Below are 13,608 nucleotides of genomic sequence, written 5' to 3'. Positions count from 1 at the left end.
ATACTCCCTTTGATACTAAGGATAGCATCTCAATCTCACTGTCCTCTAGCACGGCCGCCTTTAACAAAAAGGCGGTCGTGCCTCTAGTCATAAATTAAAAAAAACTTCTTTGGTTTAGGGTTGTTTATAATCAGCTGTTATATTTATCTATCTTGTTTACCATTCTTTTGTTGATGTTTACGATTTTAGTTGTTACTAGTGGCATGAAGCATGAAGGGACAAAAGTCCCTAAAAAGCTCAAATGTAAAACAGAGTATTCTTATATTAAAACAAACAAAGAATCAAATGCTCTGTCACACAGCAGCTCTGAAAAGTGTAAGTTAATCAATTTTTTAGATCAATATTAGTAAAAGCAGAATTCATCTAGACATTATTTGGGCTGCACCTAAGTTTACGTCCTACAGACGTTTTTCCATCCCAATGCGTTTTAAATGGAATATATTTTTCGTTATTTCTCATTTTCTGGTAGATTTGGACATAATCTGCTAATTTTCCCGACCCCTGGGACCAAGACCTTTAATTTGAGCCCACCCCCCCCATCATCCCGTGAGTTGTCAAACTCACTGTCAACTCTCACAATTTTTATTAAAAAAAATAACCGCTTTAGAATTTATAATTAATATAGATAGATAAATAGATTCCAATGCCAAAAAGTACCCAGTAAGGCTCAATGTTAAAAATCTTTAATTTTTTACATAATTAGATTTTTATTGGCACTTTTAACTGCATGAAACGCGTTCTTAGGCATAAATCAAATAAATAAATTATCTACAACATTTGAAGGAAATCGTCGAAGCCGTTTTCAAGATCTTTGTGCAAGCAAACATTGGCATAACATAAGAGTATAGGCTATAGGAGAAGTAATTTTTAAACTAGTTTAACTATCCACCAAAAAACCATGGATTTTTGTATGATATTTTAAGCAAACCAAAGAGTATGGAAAAAATTCAAAATGATACTTGCTATTAATTGTACAAAATTGCTTTATATTTACAAGCTACAAGCAAAGAATATTTTTAAATATGTAAACCATTTGATCGTTTTAATTATGTAATTTATATAAATTATTTAAAAAAATTAAAGTAAATTTTTAGTCTTAGTATAACTAGGTACTGGCAGCAGTATTAATTAAAATTTAAATTTGAACGAGTTAATTGATTTTGTGTGTTAAAGGTGACAGTTTAATAACAGGGTGTGTCACAAGATTGTATCAGCAAACAACGTGTCACGAAAATACAGTTGGCAAACACTTAAATACAATTTGATTACTATATAATAGCGCTAATTCATAGAGGTACTCAAAATGAATTGCAATTTTTTGCGAGTTTATCCATAGAATACCATGGAGTAATACTCCTGCCGATTACCCCATTATAAGGGTTTTTGACAAGCTTATGGGGAACGTCTCTGTTTGTTGATTATTTAATCTGGTTTGACGAGTCCCTAACTAATGCATGCAGCGGATTGGATATTCGTCCACTTTACTATTTGTCTACATATTTCTACTTGAATTTCCAGCGAAAACCAAAAGGTTCGCCCCGAAGACTGCTATTACTTCTCGTACAATGAAATCAAAATAATGGTTACTGTATCAATCAGACATACCCCAAGCCCCTAGCGGCGTTGACCTAGTGCCAGCGACTAACCTTACACAAGGGTTAACTAACTCTGTCTGTACTGATATACTAAAAAGTGTTAATGAAGATGAAATTTGAAAAAAATGTGTCTGTTGGATTGTTTTGATGTCGATTAAAATGTTGTACAGCGTTTTGGAGTTACTGGCATATTCTTCATATTTTCTTCATTTCCGCCTTCAAATGAAACATCTAAACAAAGCGGTCTAAAATCCAATAGAATAGAGTAATATCGGAAAAAATGCAAATTCCATAATTTGAAAATTTAAAATGATCGTATTCAAAACAAAACTATTCACTTTGTGGAGACAGTTACTAATGCATACAATCAATTGAATTCAGGCCTAGAAAGTAAACAAGAAAAATGAAACTTTAAGTAGTTTTCCCACTTTAGAATTAATCTTTGTTGTCCCCCAATTATTCGGAAATAATCTATGAACTAATTTTAAATTCACGCTTACGAATCAGGTGATTGTAAATATTTTAACTCCAGCCTCATTAAAAATACCTAGATGACACCCACGCTAAAACCTATTCTCTATAGTTTTGCAAAGGGAGTGCAGTACGTTTTTAAACCTTGTTGATGCTAAATTGCAATGACAAAAACAATTAATCTGTGGATGAATTTAGCGCAATACAAACTCAGCGGTAGTGTGAATTCTATTTAACAACACTTTGCGGTTATTTGCAAACACAAACCAAACAATGTATTATCTATAAAAAGGCTGAAGCCAAAAACATACAAAGTGGGCACTGGATGAGAAATATTTCAGTGAGTTTCATAAAACAACAGTGACATGGGAAGTTTAGGAGGAGTGGGTCAGGGGGCTAGGGGGCGTTATTGGAGGGGTCAGTTAGTGGGGGGGGGGGGTTTGTACCCCCCTTGTTTCAGTGTTCAGTCAGCAGTAGGTTTAGGCCCGGGTTGGTGTATGTGAAGTACGTCGTTTCCACCCACAGGTAATATACAGTTTTCTTCTTCTTAATTAGCTTATTAAAAATGATAATTAACTATGTACTTTGTTTGAATATAACACAGTAATAAGGAAATATAAAATATTAACTTATATTGCGCAATAATTTTGATAACCTATAATTACATAATGTGCTTAAGTGTTAAAAAATATGTTTTAATGGTTCACAATGATGTATAGATACTATATATATTTTTGCGTTTGGTCATTCGGTACAATATAATAATCAATTTGGCTTTTTAGTTGTCACAAACTATAATAAGTAGAAGGGTTTTATTAAAAAATGTTCAATAGTTTTTTTTTTTAATCTTTGATTTTTCATAATCACAATTCGCACGTATTTTGGATTGAAAGTGGGTTTAAAAAAAAATAGTAAAACATTTTACAGTAAACTTAGAAAAATATCAACCATTAGAAATCTATCTATATTTCTAATATTAATGGTTTGCTTGAACATAAAGAGAGGTAGAGATTGGAAGCAATACACATTTACGTAATAAATATCCTTTTAAATGTAGCCTATGTGAAAAAAGGGGTTTGGTTAAAAACTTTTCAAACAAAAATAGTTATCACAATTTGGTAAAATATACACTATGAAAGTAATTGTTTAGTAGTATGAAAAATGTTCGGTGGCAATTCATCTATACATTGGACGTCGGTGACGAATAGCCATCTTATTTACATCGCTTAATAAACCGCTAAACCTTAATTGTTTCTTGTAACCTGCGTTACAAAATCAGAATGTTTCACATGTAGGTTTTTGTACACAAATCTGTATTTTTGCATGGTTTGCTTTGTAAAATAAGTTACTTATTAACATTGACTATTGCAATGCATGTTTTCAATGTTAAAAGCAAATAAAGAAATACTAATTTAATTACATGTTAAAGTAATCTTCGTCAATCAAAGTCATTTTCACCTTTGTTTGATAAAGGTGGTTTCCAAAGAGTGAGATTTCATTTGTTTGTACAGCTAACTATTTGCAGAGTGAACTATAGCGAGTTTAATTATTCATACGAGGAAACAACACAGAAAACCATTAATCGATTTCAAACTAATTTGCGAAATGGAAAAGCAATATAGCGTAATTTCCAAGATTGCTACATGGATAAACTCAAACAACTAGATTGTTTGAATGCTCTTAATTCTAGTACCTTTCAAATCAATTTGACAAAGACCACGGTTAACCCCTTTCCCAAAGTTAGTCGTTTCCACGCAAGGTGTTAAAATAAGATGGTTTTCACCCCTGTTATGACGGCTATTTAATTTTTAAAACCCAATAACCCCGCAGATTACTTTGAGCAGCGGGAAAACCCACTTCGCTGACGAGGTTTGAGCAAAATTATCATTTCCGGTGAACTGCACACTAATCAAGGTAATTGGAGTTTGCTGTCTCGGTGTTAAACTGGTTAAGGGCTTTAACTAGGGCGTTGACATCTTTTTAATCTTAACCCGTTTTTGTTTTGGTTAAGGAGTCTTAAGCCGTTTCCCTTCCAGTCTTGAGGATACGTGATTCCTTAATGTATTTTGGACAAGTTTACTTTATATACGTCTATGTGTTATGTGGTATAATCTTCAAAGATGATACAGGTGCTTAAGAATATTTGATTGAATGTAAACTCTCTACAAATCTAGCAGTATTGTGGAAATAATGATTATTTTTGACCTTCTGGTACAATAAGTGACCTTCTTTTGTATGCTCACAATATTAAGTATTGTAATGACATTTTGAATATTGCAAGTAGACCTCTCTCTCATCATGTAAAGTATGATTCAAGCTTTAATAGTTTAATATCCGGCATGCATAATGGGCGTTGATGGAGATGGCACATTTTTCATTATTTGAGGGTAAAATGTGGTTACTTTAATTACTATTGAAAATCTAACGAGGATTCTGAAAATGACAATTAGATTGAAATAAAATCAATGTTTAGTGCAGTTATGGACATTTTATATAAGCAAATACAAATATATAAAAAAAATAATTTGTTTGTTATTCCCTATCTGTGAGAGTATGGAAACCTAAATTTGTGCCATTTTGTCCCCAATACTTAGTAGGTTGACACAAATATTTGAACACTAACATCGTTTCACCCCGTATATTGGAAATCATTATCTAATATACACAAAAATACATAGCTTAATTCAAACACAAGGAAAGTTGATTTTTAATACATTGTAGCATTATTGATTTGTTTGTTGCACGAGTATTGATTTTGGTAAGGCGGTAGCTTGTTTAGTGAAAGTGTAACCGTTTAGTATGGAAATATTGCATGGCTACAAGATGATTGGCAGTCGATAACAGGATAAAACATGTATTGTTGAGGACTTGTCACGTGTTGAAGGGCAATACATCGTCAGTTATCGAGATGACACTGGGCAATGTGCTAAAAACTTCCTTTCTTGCATTCTTTGAACTAAGTAAGGATACCAAACATAATGGTATGGCAATGAAATATACGATATGTACGAATATTATGAATCACTAAATAATTATGCATTTTTAGATCCAAGGATCTCTTTTGTTCCGAATTTGTTTATCAAGTTTAATAACCATCTTTAACAGACTATAATCATCAACTTTGGATTGTGCAATTATACCCATCTTATTGTAAAATCTTAATCCCTTATCATTTTGGTATCACAGAAACATTTAAAGATAATTTTACAATTTTGCACTCATTGATTGGGATATCTTATCAGAGAGCATAGTTCAAAAAGGCTTGCTGTAAATGTTACTAAACTATTACCCTAAATTTGTTTAACAACTTCTAGTCTAATATTTCCAAAAGGGTAATCGGTAATATTTCCAAGCACTCAATAGTCTGCAAATACAATTGTTGCATTTAGTAAAATGTTTCTAAAATTGGTTTAACAATTTAAAAAAATGCCCAGCCAAGAAATGTATCTTAAAATTACTAAGAAATTACTCAAAAGGAGTAAATATTGTTTACACATAAAGGCCCGTTTTGCCAGAAGCGTCTGGTGCGTCCGACGCTCAGCGATGATCGCTAGAGCGATAATCGCTCAGCGTCTATCGCTCGGGCCTATTTTGCCAGAAGCGTTTGTTCCTTGCGATTATTTGATCAGTAAGTGGTTTACTTTGGTGGCAAAAGGAGTGTTTCTGAAAATGACCTGTAAAAAGCAAATAGTAAAAAGTATTGGTTAGCTGAGGAATTAGACGATGATGAGATATTAGAAATGTTGTGCAAACCTAGGGAAGAAGTGCGTACTATGTTTTTAAAGAGGCCTGAAGAGGGATATTTTAAATTGTTAATTGAAAATCAATTAACAATTGACTTAACAGTCGTGTGCTGAAATGGCTTCAATCGGTTTTTCATCTTCTTCACTATTGAATCCCCACTTTGAATCCACACATTTGACATGTCACTAAACTTGAAAACACAACTTATTTAAGGAAACAAAAGTTAAGCCTTATGTCAACAACTAAACACGTGCTTATTCCAGTAATAATCGCTAGCGACTGCGTCTCCGTCTGCTCCAGGAGCAGTGGTCCGCGTCAGACGCTTGCGTCTCACAGACGCTGGCGGCTGTAGCGATAGACGCTTCTGGCAAAATAGACTTAACCTAAAGGCTAGTACTCACTAGGACACCCGGTCGCTTATCAACCGGCGATCTGGTTGACGAGCGACCAAATTGCACAAATATCGCCGTGTGTGTACGTGTCTGTCAATTTGGTTGAGGGCGATTTGTAGGTTGCCAGGCAACTTTTTGGTTTTCGGACATGTATCGAAAACCTGGGGGTTTCCGATCAACCATTTTATCGCCGGGCAATCAGATTTCTCAAAAAAACTAGAGTGTGTACGCTTCAGCGACCAAGTTGATCAACTAAAGACGGCTAGCGCATGCGCAGTACAACGAAAAATGAACTGACGAAACAAAACCATGCTAAAATCTCAATCTGACGTCCTTTTTTCTATGTGAGGTGTCACGGGTGTCACTGGTTGCTTAGTATGACGGAAACTGTCATCTGAAATATGTAAATAGTTCTTAAAATCCTGAGGATTTTTAAGTCGAAAAGCTCGTAGGAGGGCCGATGTGGCTGTAACTATTTCTACGTTAAGGCCACCCTTTAACCCAAAATCTTCTAAACAATTTCTTTCTTCTTCTCTACTTCATAAGTTTGAAATATAATCAAAACTTCGGCAGCTATTCCCTCTTCGTCGGGGGCATGGTGTTGTCATTTAGGTTCACACTTTGACAGGCTTAAGCGTGAACCAGAACAAAACAAATTGTCTATCCCCACCAAATTTTGATTGATTTCCAGCTTGAAATCTCTACGGTTGAAAGTGCTAGGTATCCTAGTGTGTACCACCCAGCAATAAAACGTTCAATCATCAACTTAGTCGCTCGTCAACCAGGTCGCCGGTTGATAAGCGACCGGGTGTCCTAGTGAGTACTAGCCTTAAAACAATGCAAAGCAGTGGGCAGCGATAGACGCTGAGCGTCAGACGCACGAGACGCTTCTGGCAAAACGGGCCTTAAGAACGAATACTTGGGTGCGGTTAAGCTACTAGCGTTTTATATCATTTGAGTAGTTGAGTAAGGATATATAAATAGTGGGTCTAGACTATATCCCCGAGGATTGTGGGACGTTGGAAAGGCTTTCAATTTGATTCCGTCTCATATCATTCGCTGGAAACATGCTCAATTCCAAGATTGAGTTTTTGAATGGAATGATAAGGGAACTCCGACACACATTAGATGAGGTTTTCGTGTTTATCAAATGTCTGAGATTATATCAGAATCATGCTTCCCTTCTTGATTATACCGGTTCGATTTTTTAATTAAAATTAATATAGGGACCGGTATTTATATAATTCGTTAATGTAAATCCGCAAAACAATCATTTTGCGACAAATTTCGGCTATTTCGTTTTAGATTAGAAATATTCACGCACATGGTGAAAATTGTGTCTTTTATTACTATTACAAGCAAGTTTTGATAGCAAATGTTAATATTAAAATTGTAAATTAAAAAAAAATTATGACAAGCCTTCAAGTTACATAAGGCCGGCATTACATAAGTGCCGTAATACAATCTTCTTTCACTAATGAAACTTCTATTTACTATTATCCTTCATCAATGTTACACGAAAGAGTACAGTTAGCCACTTTTCTCAGAAAAATAGTCAATGGTAATACATTTTCTCAAAGCATCGAACTAACAAATGAGTAATACAGTATTAGAAACTTTTTTAAAACCAATACACTAAACTCTGGGCTGAGACTAGCAACGTGAGTCGAATGATAGTGTAGAATCAATTCAGAAGCTTGAAGAAAGAGAATTAAGTTTCGTCAGAAAATAGGTTTATTTTCCCAAGGAAATTAAGAAGTCGGAGAACTAAGTTTTGGTAAAACTTACGAATTTAGCGTGGTAGTTTAAAGCTGCTAGGTGCTATTTTTATCATGTGCCATCTGCATGTTTAGAGGTTAGGGAAAAGGCATCATGAACAAATATTGTATTTCAGACTTATACTGGCGTAGAGAATTTCTTTCACGTTGCTTTGGGCCACGTCAGTAGGAGAGCTTTTTGCTCATGAGTTATCATTTTTGTGTGGATTTTAGTGGAAGGATTTTTGCAATACACTATTTATTTTTACTATACTTGATGTTGATGAGTGGTTCAGTCTGTAGAGAGTCGGACAATTTCAAGGTCAATAGCCTAAGTCCAAGGAAAATTTCGAATAAGGTAGGCTACGTGGTTGTCACATGGCTAAAACTATTGATGATCGGCAATATTTGAACCCGGTACATGCAAGACATGTTTAAAAGTTCTAAAAACTGTTTAAACAGTGCTAAGGAGGATTGTGTGGTGCTTTAAGGAGCTCTGAAGATATTTAGAAAGGAACTCATTATTGATTTAAATTAACAATTCTAAAAATAAAGATCGAACAGTGAAGAAGGCAATGAAGATTAAGCTGATGCTATGACTTTAAAAGGAATAAATTATGCAAACAGTTTTACCGGATGTGTCCTCATATCGTCAGTGTTTGTTTAAAGGTTTGAAGGAGCTCCACCAATGACCTATCTTAGTTATATACTTTAATATTTACTTTTATTTATTAAAAAATGTTTTTTACTGATTCAAAATTTAACTTATTACAGAAGTTCAACTTAAAAACAAACCCTAATTCGAAAACTCACTCATTCATCTCCAAATTTGTGCAAATTGTTATATTTAAAAAGCTATATTTAAAACTCATCGGTCAGTACTTTTATTGACTTAAGATATTTCAAATAAATCTCTCATCCTATTTTGATACTCGTAGCCTATTTTAACGCATGTGTTATATGATATATGTAGAATGAATGCCTTCATCGTATTTTAGAATGGACTTTGCATTGTTCGCTTGGATACCGGTACATCACGTTTATTTCAAGATAACAAACAATGGTTTGTAAATAGATAGTTTTACATGGTGAATAATATATTAAAGGTTTAAGAAAAAAAATCTAATAAACCCCAAAACGCACTCATTATACACCAGACAGAAACATTCCACATTGTTTAACCTGTTCCATGAGGATCACAGCTCATAAATTGATTACGCTAAGTTTTAATCAAGAGAGTTATTTTGTTTTAATGTATTGAACGATACATCGCCTGCAGCTGAAGGAACTAATTGATTTGGAAACGTCTTACAGACAATTTTCATTGACCCTTTCAACGTGAGCATTCGTCGAGTCCACATTGGCCAATTTAAGTTAGGTATCAAAGAAATACTTCTCCCTCAATTTTATCGTTAGCTTAGGGTCCGCGGAATTGGCTAACTCTGGAACTCGCTAACCCCATGTTAAACGCCCTATCTTCAAATTTGGTCGATGAGAGGAACTCGCTAACTTGTTCGGTTTCGGAATTGGCTAACTCCGAAATTAATTAAAATTAAACCCATATTTACACCCCACTTGTTGATATGTCAAATTTTAAATGAAATATTTCGATAAAGTCGATTAAATATTACCAAAAAGCAAAGTTTGTATCTAAATTTGCCGGTATTACCCAGGATTTTAGTTTCCCGTGTTGTTAAAAAAACTGTCTTTATTCACAGAACCACGAGTCTTACATGAATGATTATGGATCCTGAAATATGTTTTCCCCCTTTATTCGTCCTGCAAATGAAAAGGCAACACAAAGAGAAACTTTGGAATTGAAATGTGTGATTCAAAAGCAGCTGTTGGATTCTGAGAGAATTCTAAATGAGCGAGAGACGTAGGAGTAGAGTCAGTCCAGTGCATCTGGAGCGAATAATGACAGTGATTAGGCCTACTGGTAAATGACGATACTACTAGCCGACTCGTAGTTCGGTAGTTTAAGAATGAAGTAAATACTGGAAATGAGGAAAAAACTAAAGGTTATCACCATTCATGGCGGTGCACTAATTTTATAATTGAAACTCTTACAAAAAAAACTCATAAATTGACTATTGAAAATCTGCATTTGCAAGGGAATCTTACAGTTCAAAGGTTATATTAACTATGTAGCCGTACATATTTGTATTAATTGATTACTAAAACGTTGCATGAAACTTACAACACAGACCAAACCAGATGTGTTGTAGGTTGGTTGATGCTATATTGTCCTGCCTCCAGTATATATCGATTGCTCAGCATCATCTGGCCCAGTTAGTTGCTCTCTCACTACCTACGTCACACATACAGGTCCAAGATACTGGTGTGATGTATATATTAAACTACGTACAGCACAGCCTACACTGTATGTACGCAGATGTATTGTAGGTTGAGGCTATATTGTCCTGCCTCCAGTATCGATTGCTCAGCATCATCTGGCCCAGTTAGTTGCTCTCTCTCTACATACGTCACACATACAGGTCCAAGATACTGGTGTGATGTATATATTAAACTATATACAGCACAGCCCTACACTGTATGTACGCAGATGTGTTGTAAGTTGAGGTTATATTGTCCTGCCTCCAGTATCGATTGCTCAGCATCATCTGGCCCAGTTAGTTGCTCTCTCACTACCAACGTCACACTTACAGGTCCAAGATACTAATGTGATGTATATATTAAACTACGTACAGCACAGCCTACACTGTATGTACAGATGTGTTGTAGGCTGAGGCTATATTGTCCTGCCTCCAGTATCGATTGCTCAGCATCATCTGGCCCAGTTAGTTGCTCTCTCACTACCTACGTCACATCTACAGGTCCAAGATACTGGTGTGATGTATATATTAAACTACGTACAGCACAGCCTACACTGTATGTACAGATGTGTTGGAGGTTGAGGCTATATTGTCCTGCCTCCAGTATCGATTGCTCAGCATCATCTGGCCCAGTTAGTTGCTCTCTCACTACCTACGTCACATCTACAGGTCCAAGATACTGGTGTGATGTATATATTAAACTACGTACAGCACAGCCTACACTGTATGTACAGATGTGTTGTAGGTTGAGGCTATATTGTCCTGCCTCCAGTATCGATTGCTCAGCATCTGGCCCAGTTAGTTGCTCTCTCACTACCTACGTCACATCTACAGGTCCAAGATACTGGTGTGATGTATATATTAAACTACGTACAGCACAGCCTACACTGTATGTACAGATGTGTTGTAGGTTGAGGCTATATTGTCCTGCCTCCAGTATCGATTGCTCAGCATCATCTGGCCCAGTTAGTTGCTCTCTCACTACCTACGTCACATCTACAGGTCCAAGATACTGGTGTGATGTATATATTAAACTACGTACAGCACAGCCTACACTGTATGTACAGATGTGTTGTAGGTTGGGGCTATATTGTCCTGCCTCCAGTATCGATTGCTCAGCATCTGGCCCAGTTAGTTGCTCTCTCACTACCTACGTCACATCTACAGGTCCAAGATACTGGTGTGATGTATATATTAAACTACGTACAGCACAGCCTACACTGTATGTACAGATGTGTTGTAGGTTGGGGCTATATTGTCCTGCCTCCAGTATCGATTGCTCAGCATCTGGCCCAGTTAGTTGCTCTCTCACTACCTACGTCACATCTACAGGTCCAAGATACTGGTGTGATGTATATATTAAACTACGTACAGCACAGCCTACACTGTATGTACAGATGTGTTGTAGGTTGGGGCTATATTGTCCTGCCTCCAGTATCGATTGCTCAGCATCTGGCCCAGTTAGTTGCTCTCTCACTACCTACGTCACATCTACAGGTCCAAGATACTGGTGTGATGTATATATTAAACTACGTACAGCACAGCCTACACTGTATGTACAGATGTGTTGTAGGTTGGGGCTATATTGTCCTGCCTCCAGTATCGATTGCTCAGCATCTGGCCCAGTTAGTTGCTCTCTCACTACCTACGTCACATCTATCAGTTTGTTTATAATAAAGTTGTATAAATAATCTCGTCAAAGTCCCTAATACAATAATAGGTTTATTTTGATGTAACACAGCTATTTTCTACCTTGCATAACGTCATACATTTTTTATTAGTTTTGCAACATCCAACACTATTAATATTTTTTAAATTGGTTTAAACCTTTTGAATGTGTAGATTAGTTTTAAATTTGAATAAACTGCTGATAGGTACTTCTGTGCGAGAAAGATAATGGAACTATATATTTGATCAAACGCCGTAATAAAATACTCTTATGGACTCAAAAAAAAGCATTACTCAAATGTTTTACACAAACAACAACATAACATATAACAATCCAATACAAAATAAAATTTAATATAATATGTTAACAAGCTTTTACGGATTGCTTTGATGTTTAACATATCACAGACAATAAAATTCCTTCAGGTCTTTAATTAACCAAACAATTCCACGATGATTATTATTAGATACATATACAAAGTCCGATAGAGAGTACAATTTGTAAAACTGTTCAGTTACACGGGCTACCAGCGGGATTGTTTCCCTATTAGGGCAAACATGTTTGCTTTACATGTTCAATGGAGTGACAACACAACGCCTACATTCCCTCCCTTTCTTTCCAAACCTCCCTCGTCTGCTCAGGTCCTAGAGTAATAAATTTGCATCCCACGCACAGTTTCATATTATTTGGAATAATTGTTAAACGTATTCATCAGCTTGATAGTTAGCCAAAGTGTGAAATATGTGTACAATCAAAATCGGAGGAATTAGTATTTGATCAACTTTAATCGCATGTAGAAATAATCGTTGAAATTGTGTTATTTTTTTTATTCAAACTAAAGACACTGAGTATTTGATCGTGCGAAGATGTTGAATCGAGAAAGAAATAATCGGGTGGAATAATTACTTTTGCATTTGGATGTGCCTAAGTCGTATTTGTGGTTAATGAATATCTAAATTGAAAATAATAAATCAGATAGTAAAAATAATTAGACAGTATGTTAGTTAGTTACCTACTTCAGGATAACGTATTCGAAAATATTTTAAAACAGGGTTTGTATAACCTAATATTTTAGGGCCAACGTAATATTATTTTAAGATAATCTTTTTGTTTTGCATTCAGTTTTTTTCATTGGGATTTAGCATACGGTAATAGTTTTATGCCAATTAAAACCCCCAGATGTAATTAATTTACTTGGAATACCTCAGCACTCCAGGGATTACGTTTTGGTGGAAGGGGGCTAAGTAAAATAATCAGTATTTGATCGGAACTATTTCCCCTGTAGGCCCTGTATCGAGTAATCTTCAGTGTAATCTATTTGCTCAATAGTTAAAACTGATGTGTTCCCCCATTTACTGTATTTTGTAATTTGCTAGTATACTGTGGATGGCTTGTTATAAGCACATGTGAGAAGTGACAATTATTCTTTTGTTTACTTTTCCTTGTTATTTTGTTCAACCAACATAGTTACTTAGCAACCTATAAAGCCAACGAATTTTTAAATGTTCAAATGAGTTGCTTGGCGAAATACGAATTTTCCTGAGGTAGTAGCCGTCACCAATCACATTTTTAGGACTAAAAAGATTTAGTCAAAATCCTTCCGCTGGATTTCGAGATATATCTTACAGACAGACAGACAAACAT

General features: G+C 35.4%; 1 protein-coding gene across 5 annotated transcripts in view; it reads left to right on the top strand.

Annotated features, from left to right (window-relative positions):
* The first annotated feature begins 2,539 nt into the window (after window positions 1-2,539).
* LOC128995944 (sodium-dependent neutral amino acid transporter B(0)AT3) overlaps window positions 2,540-13,608 on the top strand; it is a 40,476-nt gene continuing 29,407 nt past the window's right edge. For all 5 annotated transcript variants that reach the window (XR_008490995.1, XM_054421011.1, XM_054421010.1 and 2 more), the window contains exon 1: window positions 2,540-2,591. The gene's annotated coding sequence lies outside the window, so the exon portion shown is untranslated. The remainder of the gene's footprint in view (window positions 2,592-13,608) is intronic.

The sequence above is a fragment of the Macrosteles quadrilineatus genome, unplaced genomic scaffold (assembly GCF_028750875.1).
Source record: "Macrosteles quadrilineatus isolate MER2022 unplaced genomic scaffold, UCM_ALF_1.0 Scaffold_5__1_contigs__length_97177068, whole genome shotgun sequence".
NCBI lineage: Eukaryota > Metazoa > Arthropoda > Insecta > Hemiptera > Cicadellidae > Macrosteles > Macrosteles quadrilineatus.
Note: the sequence above shows the minus strand (reverse complement) of the source record. Positions and strands in the feature narration are given on the sequence as shown.